Source organism: Nerophis ophidion, linkage group LG04, assembly GCF_033978795.1.
Source record: "Nerophis ophidion isolate RoL-2023_Sa linkage group LG04, RoL_Noph_v1.0, whole genome shotgun sequence".
NCBI classification, from domain to species: Eukaryota; Metazoa; Chordata; class Actinopteri; order Syngnathiformes; family Syngnathidae; genus Nerophis; species Nerophis ophidion.
This window is the reverse complement of record NC_084614.1, coordinates 8,781,817-8,790,125: the sequence shown is the minus strand read 5'-3', so window position 1 is coordinate 8,790,125 and position 8,309 is coordinate 8,781,817. Positions and strand designations below refer to the sequence as shown.

General features: G+C 42.8%; 1 protein-coding gene and 1 long non-coding RNA gene across 20 annotated transcripts in view; both read right to left on the bottom strand.

Moving 5' to 3' along the window:
- Positions 1 to 3,414: 3,414 nt before the first annotated feature.
- Positions 3,415 to 5,608, bottom strand: LOC133550868 (uncharacterized). The gene is made up of 2 exons (XR_009806391.1): positions 5,060 to 5,608; positions 3,415 to 4,579 (listed from the first exon to the last, which is right to left on the bottom strand). It is a non-coding gene; the product is annotated as an uncharacterized LOC133550868 (long non-coding RNA).
- A 1,143-nt stretch (positions 5,609 to 6,751) lies between these two features.
- The window catches only part of pleca (plectin a), a 163,333-nt gene continuing 161,775 nt past the window's right edge, over positions 6,752 to 8,309 (bottom strand). For all 19 annotated transcript variants that reach the window (XM_061896949.1, XM_061896951.1, XM_061896950.1 and 16 more), the window contains one exon: positions 6,752 to 7,601. The gene's annotated coding sequence lies outside the window, so the exon portion shown is untranslated. The remainder of the gene's footprint in view (positions 7,602 to 8,309) is intronic.

Genomic DNA, 8,309 nt, shown 5'->3' with positions numbered 1-8,309 from the left:
AAAATTGACTAATGATCTATTGCTAACGATGGACTCTGATGCGTCATCTATGTTGCTGCTCCTCCATCTTAGCGCTGCTTTCGATACCGTCGATCATAATATTTTATTAGAACGTATCAAAACACGAATTGGTATGTCAGACTTAGCCCTGTCATGGTTTAACTCTTATCTTACTGATAGGATGCAGTGCGTCTCCCATAACAGTGTGACCTCGGACTATGTTAAGGTAACATGTGGAGTTCCGCAGGGTTCGGTCCTTGGCCCTGCACTCTTCAGCATCTACATGCTGCCGCTAGGTGACATCATACGCAAATACGGTGTTAGCTTTCACTGTTATGCTGATGACACCCAACTCTACATGCCCCTAAAGCTGACCAACACGCCGGACTGTTGTCAGTTGGAAGCGTGTCTTAATGAAATTAAACAATGGATGTCCGCTAACTTTTTGCAACTTAATGCCAAAAAAACGGAAATGCTGATTATCGGTCCTGCTAGACACCGACCTCTATTTAATAATACAACTTTAACATTTGACAACCAAATAATAAAACAAGGTGACTCTGTAAAAAATCTGGGTATTATCTTCGACCCAACTCTCTCCTTTGAGTCACACATTAAAAGCGTTACTAAAACGGCCTTCTTTCATCTCCGTAATATCGCTAAAATTCGCTCCATTTTGTCCACTAAAGACGCCGAGATCATTATCCATGCGTTTGTTACGTCTCGCCTCGACTACTGTAACGTATTATTTTCGGGTCTCCCCATGTCTAGCATTAAAAGATTACAGTTGGTACAAAATGCGGCTGCTAGACTTTTGACAAGAACAAGAAAGTTTGATCACATTACGCCTGTACTGGCTCACCTGCACTGGCTTCCTGTGCACTTAAGATGTGACTTTAAGGTTTTACTACTTACGTATAAAATACTACACGGTCTAGCTCCAGCCTATCTTGCCGATGGTATTGTACCGTATGTCCCGGCAAGAAATCTGCGTTCAAAAGACTCCGGCTTATTAGTGATTCCTAGAGCCCAAAAAAAGTCTGCGGGCTATAGAGCGTTTTCCGTTCGGGCTCCAGTACTCTGGAATGCCCTCCCGGTAACAGTTCGAGATGCCACCTCAGTAGAAGCATTTAAGTCTCACCTTAAAACTCATCTGTATACTCTAGCCTTTAAATAGACCTCCTTTTTAGACCATTTGATCTGCCGCTTCTTTTCTTTTTCCTATGTCCCCCCCTCCCTTGTGGAGGGGGTCCGGTCCGATGACCATGGATGAAGTACTGGCTGTCCAGAGTCGAGACCCAGGATGGACCGCTCGTCGGGACCCAGGATGGACCGCTCGCCTGTATCGGTTGGGGACATCTCTACGCTGCTGATCCGCTTGAGATGGTTTCCTGTGGACGGGACTCTCGCTGCTGTCTTGGAGCCACTATGGATTGAACTTTCACAGTATCATGTTAGACCCGCTCGACATCCATTGCTTTCGGTCCCCTAGAGGGGGGGGGTTGCCCACATCTGAGGTCCTCTCCAAGGTTTCTCATAGTCAGCATTGTCACTGGCGTCCCACTGGGTGTGAATTCTCCCTGCCCACTGGGTGTGAGTTTTCCTTGCCCTTTTATGGGTTCTTCCGAGGATGTTGTAGTCGTAATGATTTGTGCAGTCCTTTGAGACATTTGTGATTTGGGGCTATATAAATAAACATTGATTGATTGATTGATTGATCATTTGTTGCTTGTTTCTTTTGCGCTAGCTTTTGTGCTAATACCACCCTAAAGTCAAGTATGTTGTTACTTTACGCATGCTAACATTTTGCTAGTGTTAGCATGCTAGCTTTGGCTGCTCATTTTGCAGATAGAGTACACACCTAAGAGTCATAACATGTGTTGCTTGTTTATTTTGGGCTAGCGTTTGAGCTATTTTCACAGGTATAAAACCCAGGGTCAAATACGTTGTTACTTAACTCATTCTAACCTTTAGGTAGTGTTAGCATGTTAGCTTTGGTTGCTCATTTTGCAGTAAGAGTACACACCTAAGTGTCATAACGTGTTGCTTGTTTCCGTTAGGCTAGTTTTTGAGCTAATATTACGCATGCTAACCTTTAGCTAATGTTAGCATGCTAGCTTTGGCTGCTCATTTTGCAGATAGAGTACACACCTAAGAGTCATAACATGTGTTGCTTGTTTCTTTTGCGCTAGCTTTTGTGCTAATATCACCCTAAAGTCAAGTATGTTGTTACTTTACGCATGCTAACATTTTGCTAGTGTTAGCATGCTAGCTTTGGTTGCTCATTTTGCAGTCACAGTACACACCTAAGAGTCATATCATTTGTTGCTTGTTTCTTTTGCGCAAGCTTTTGTGCTAATATCACCCTAAAGTCAAGTATGTTGTTACTTTATGCATGCTAACATTTTGCTAGTGTTAGCATGCTAGCTTTGGTTGCTCATTTTGCAGTCACAGTACACACCTAAGAGTCATATCATTTGTTGCTTGTTTCTTTTGCACTAGCTTTTGTGCTAATATCACCCTAAAGTCAAGTATGTTGTTACTTTACGCATGCTAACATTTTGCTAGTGTTAGCATGCTAGCTTTGGTTGCTCATTTTGCAGATAGATAAGAGTCATAACATGTGTTGCTTGTTTATTTTGGGCTAGCGTTTGAGCTATTTTCCCAGGTATAAAACTCAGGGTCAAATACGTTGTTACTTAACTCATGCTAACCCTTAGCTAGTGTTAGCATGTTAGCTTTGGTTGCTCATTTTGGTTGCTCATTTTGCTGTAAGAGTACACACCTTGAGGAGCCGAGCTAACTGATAGCAGTTTTCTAAACCGGACTTTCAATCGAAGCAGGAGGTAATAAAGTGAAGTGAATCGTGAATTATATTTATATAGCGCGTTTCTCTAGTGACTCAAAGCGCTTTACATAGTGAAACCCAATATCTAAGTTGCATTCATACCAGTGTGGGTGGCACTGGGAGCAGGTAGGGTAAAGTGTCTTGCCCAAGGACACAGTGGCAGTGACTAGGATGGCGGAAGTGGGAATCGAACCTGGCACAAACCGATCTCCATCGAGACGGAGAGACTTTTAAAACCGAAGAAAGATAAGGAAGACTTCTATAAACATGTTTTTGATGCTTTTGATCAGAAGGAGCTAGCATGGACTTCATTTATAAGTAAAGGTAAGACCATAATAATGTTTTTTTGTTTTTTTTTATTAACTGAGCTTTTCATGATAGTATCCTACATCACACTCAATTTTTTTACTGCATGCCTTTGGTAAGTGCCCCGGCGGCAAGTCAAGGAAATACGCTATTAAAAACAGTAACATCGTTTTAGTATAATCTTGGCACGACGCCACGAACACAAGATTTCCTTGGCAGAGGTAAGCCACGAGTAATGCAAAGAAACAAGTCACACAACATGGCTTTTACTTCTCTTTATTTACATAGCGCAGAGTCGCAACCGAATTCCTTTCCACCGTTTTATTATAAATACACCACTCGATAAAATACATCCTGATGCATAACGAGAATAATACAACAAATGATTTAAAGGCCACCGCCCTGTTCATGTTTGCATCCTTTCAAATGTTAGCAAATCATGCAAGTCATCCCCCAAAAAATATATATACGAAAATAAAAGGCTATATAGGCCGACTGGTTATGCTGCTTTAGAAAGAAGATCTAAAAAGATACGTTTGCGGGCGAAATAAAAATACGGCGGCGGGTTGGCGAAGCCTGAGGACCGTTCTCAAAAGGAACAAAACCGGCGTTGCGGTGCTGCAAAGTCCAAATATACAAAGCCCGTTTCCATAGGAGTTGGGAAATTGTGTTTGATGTAAATATAAACAGAATATTTGCAAATCCTTTTCAAGCCATATTCAGTTGAATATGCGACAAAGACAACATTTTTTATGTTCAAACTCATAAACTTTATTTTCTTTTTTGCAAATAATCATTAACGTTGAATTTCATGGCTGCAACACGTGCCAAAGTAGTTGGGAAAGGGTATGTTCACCACTGTGTTGCATCACCTTTCCTTTTAACAACACTCAATAAACGTTTGGGAACTGAGGAAAGTAATTGTTGAAGCTTTGAGAGTGGAATTCTTTCCAATTCTTGTTTTATGTAGAGCTTCAGTCGTTCGTTGTGGTATTTTAGGCTTCATAATGCACCACACATTTTCAATGGGAGACTGGTCTGGACTACACTCTTTTACTACGAAGCCACGCTGTTGTAACACATGGCTTGGCATTGTCTTGCTGAAATAAGCAGGGGCGCCCATGATATGGCAACATATGTTGCTCCAAAACCTGTATGGACCTTTCAGCATTAATGGTGCCTTCACAGATGTTCAAGTTACCCATGCCTTGGGCACTAATACACCCCCCATACCGTCACAAATGTGAATTATATTTAAATAGCGCTTTTCTCTAGAGACTCAAAGCGCTTTACATAGTGAAACCCAATATCTAAGTTACATTTAAACCAGTGTGGGTGGCACTGGGAGCAGGTGGGTAAAGTGTCTTGCCCAAGGACACAACGGCAGTGACTAGGATGGCGGAAGCGGGAATCGAACCTGCAACCCTCAAGTTGCTTCAGTCCTTCAACAGTCCGGGGTCTCCGTTGTGATATTTTAGGCTTCATAATGCACCACACATTTTCAATGGGAGACTGGTCTGGATTACACTCTTTTACTACGAAGCCACGCTGTTGTAACACATGGCTTGGCATTGTCTTGCTGAAATAAGCAGGGGCGCCCATGATATGGCAACATATGTTGCTCCAAAACCTGTATGGACCTTTCAGCATTAATGGTGCCTTCACAGATGTGTAAGTTACCCATGCCTTGGGCACTAATACACCCCCCCATACCATCACAAATGTGAATTGTATTTATATAGCGCTTTTCTCTAGTGACTCAAAGCGCTTTACATAGTGAAAACCCGATATCTAAGTTACATTTAAACCAGTGTGGTTGGCACTGGGAGCAGGTGGGTAAAGTGTCTTGCCCAAGGACACAACGGCAGTGACCTAGGATGGCGGAAGCGGAATCGAACCTGCAACCTCAAGTTGCTTCAGTCCTTCAACAGTCCGGGTGGTCTCCGTTGTGATATTTTAGGCTTCATAATGCGCCACACATTTTCAATGGGAGACTGGTCTGGACTACACTCTTTTACTACGAAGCCACGCTGTTGTAACACATGGCTTGGCATTGTCTTGCTGAAATAAGCAGGGGCGCCCATGATATGGCAACATATGTTGCTCCAAAACCTGTATGGACCTTTCAACATTAATGGTGCCTTCACAGATGTGTAAGTTACCCATGCCTTGGGCACTAATACACCCCCATACCGTCACACGTGTGAATTATATTTATATAGCTCTTTTTCTAGTGACTCAAAGCGCTTTACATAGTGAAACCCAATATCTAAGTTACATTTAAACCAGTGTAGGTGGCAATGGAGCGGTTGGGTAAAGTGTCTTGCCCAAGGACACAACGGCAGGTGACTAGGATGGCGGAAGCGGGAATCGAACCTGCAACCCTCAAGTTGCCTGCACAGCCACTAACCAACCCGAGCTTACACTTTGCGCCTATAACAATCCAGATGGTTCTTCTCCCTCTTTGTTCCGGAGGACACCCGGCCACAGTTTCCAAAAACAATTTGAAACGTGGACTCGTCAGACCACAGAACACTTTCCCACTTTGCATCGGCGTGGCGAAGTTGGTAGAGTGGCTGTGCCAGCAATCTAGGGGTTACTGGGTTCAATCCCCACCCTCTACCATCCTAAGTCATGTCCGTTGTGTCTTTGGGCAAGACACTTCACCCTTGCTCCTGATGGGTCCTGGTGAGCGCCTTGCATGGCAGCTCCTGCCATCAGTGTGTGAATGTGTGTGTGAATGTGGAAATACTGTCAAAGCTCTTTGGGCTCCCTTAAAAGGGTAGAAAAGCGCTATACAAGTACAACCCATTTACCATCTTACGATTAGCTTGGGCCCAGCAAAGCCGACAACGTTTCTGGGTGTTGTTGATAAACCAGTTTTCGCCTTGCAGTTTTAACTCGCATTTACAGACGTAGCGACCAACTGTAGTTATTGACAGTGGGTTTCTGAAGTGTTCCTGAGCCCATGTGGTGATATCCTTTACACACTGACGACGGTTTTTGATGCAGTACAGCTGAGGGATCGAAGGGGCATGGGCTTTGACTGCTTACGAGGAGTGATTCCTCCAGATTTTTTGAACCTTCTGATGATATTATGGACCGTAAGAAAAATTGTTCTTAAACATTTTAGATAGATAGATAGATGAGAGAGAGAGAGAGAGAGAGAGAGAGAGAGAGAGAGAGGAGAGAGAGAGAGAGGAGATGAGAATGAGAGAGAGAGAGAGAGAGAGATGAGAGAGAGAGAGAGAGAGGAGAGAGAGAGAGAGAGAGAGAGAGAGAGAGAGAGAGAGAAGAGAGACAGACAGACAGACAGACAGACAGACAGACAGACAGAAGACAGACAGACAGACAGACAGACAGACAGACAGACAGACAGACAGACAGACAGACAGACAGAGACAGACAGACAGACAGAACAGACAGACAGACAGACAGACAGGACAGACAGACAGACAGACAGACAGACGGACAGACAGAGAGAGATAGATAGAGATATATAGATAGATAGATAGATAGATAGATAGATAGATAGATAGATAGATAGATAGATAGATAGATAGATAGATAGATAGATAGATAGATAGATAGAATAGATAGATAGATAGTACTTTATTAATTCCGTCAAGAGAGTTCCTTCAGGAAAATTACAATTTTCAGCACAATCCCATTCAAGATCAGACAAACATTACAGGGAGACAGAACAGGATCGCTGACGGGTCTGCCGGCTTCCAGCGCCCCTTACAAAAAAGACTATTTGACTATTTGCTCACGCAGTTGTGGACAAAGGGTGTACCTCGCCCCATCCTTTCTTGTGAAAGACTGAGCATTTTTTTGGGAAGCTTTTTTTATACCCAATCATGGCACCCACCTGTTCCCAATTAGCCTGCACACCTGTGGGATATTCCAAATAAGTGTTTGATGAGCATTCCTCAACTTTATCAGTATTCATTGCCACCTTTCCCAACTTCTTTGTCACGTGTTGCTGGCATCAAATTCTAAAGTTAATGATTATTTGCCAAATATGTTGTCTTTGTAGCATATTCAACTGAATGTGGGTTGAAAAGGATTTGCAAATGAATTTTATTGCATTTATATTTACATCAAACACAATTTCCAACTCATATGGAAACGGGGTTTGTAGTACTTGTCATTACCAGTGACAGCGTAAAATAACGTAGACCTGATCACAAAGTCCATCCTGCGAGCACCGTCCCGTTCATAATTCCACGCGGCAGCGTCCCAAAGTGTCGGTTCTTTGTTTTTTTGTTTTTTTTGCAGGCACTTTAAGGGATTTCTAACATTGTGAGCGAGTCCGGGTTAGTAGCGCATCTGGTGGTAGTCGCACCAGAGGATGAGTTTGGGTACTTTTGCATAAATTCTAGTCCTAGTCCGGATGGAAGTGCACGGGTCTCAGAACCAGGAGCGAAAGGGAGAGGGACGATATCTGAAAAGGAGAAGATCGGACGTCAGGACTCGGGGGGGGGACACCCGAAAGACCATACTGCAGCGACTCCATACTTGCCAACCTTGAGACCTCCGATTTCGGGAGGTGGGGGCGTGGTCGGGTATGGGGTGGGGCGTGTTTAAGAGTCATATATATAAGAAATACTTGACTTTCAGTGAATTCTAGCTATATATATATTTATTTTCTTACATATATTTATATATATATAAAAAAGAAATACTTGAATTTCAGTGTTCATTTATTTACACATATACATACACATAACACTCATCTACTCATTGTTGAGTTAAGGGTTGAATCGTCCACCCTTGCTCAATACTCTGTCACTATTTTTCTAACCATATGCACGTAAAGTAGATGGCAGTGTTGTCCTGTTTAAGAGTGTCACAACATTTCTGTTTACAGCAGACAAACTGCTTTATGGTAGACTGCTGTTGTTTTACTAATACCCTCCTCCGTCACATCCCCCCCGGATTGTAAATAACCTAATGTAAATAATCAAATGTATTTCTAATGGATTTACTTGTTCTTATGCTATGTGAACTCACTATGTTCTCTGCTGGCTGTACATATCCTACTAAATAACACCTACAATGTTTCAATGTCCATTTCTCTGTTGATGACTGAAGTTCTGATATCAACCAAAGCGCCTCATCCCACCCCCCGGATTGTAAATAATGTAAATAA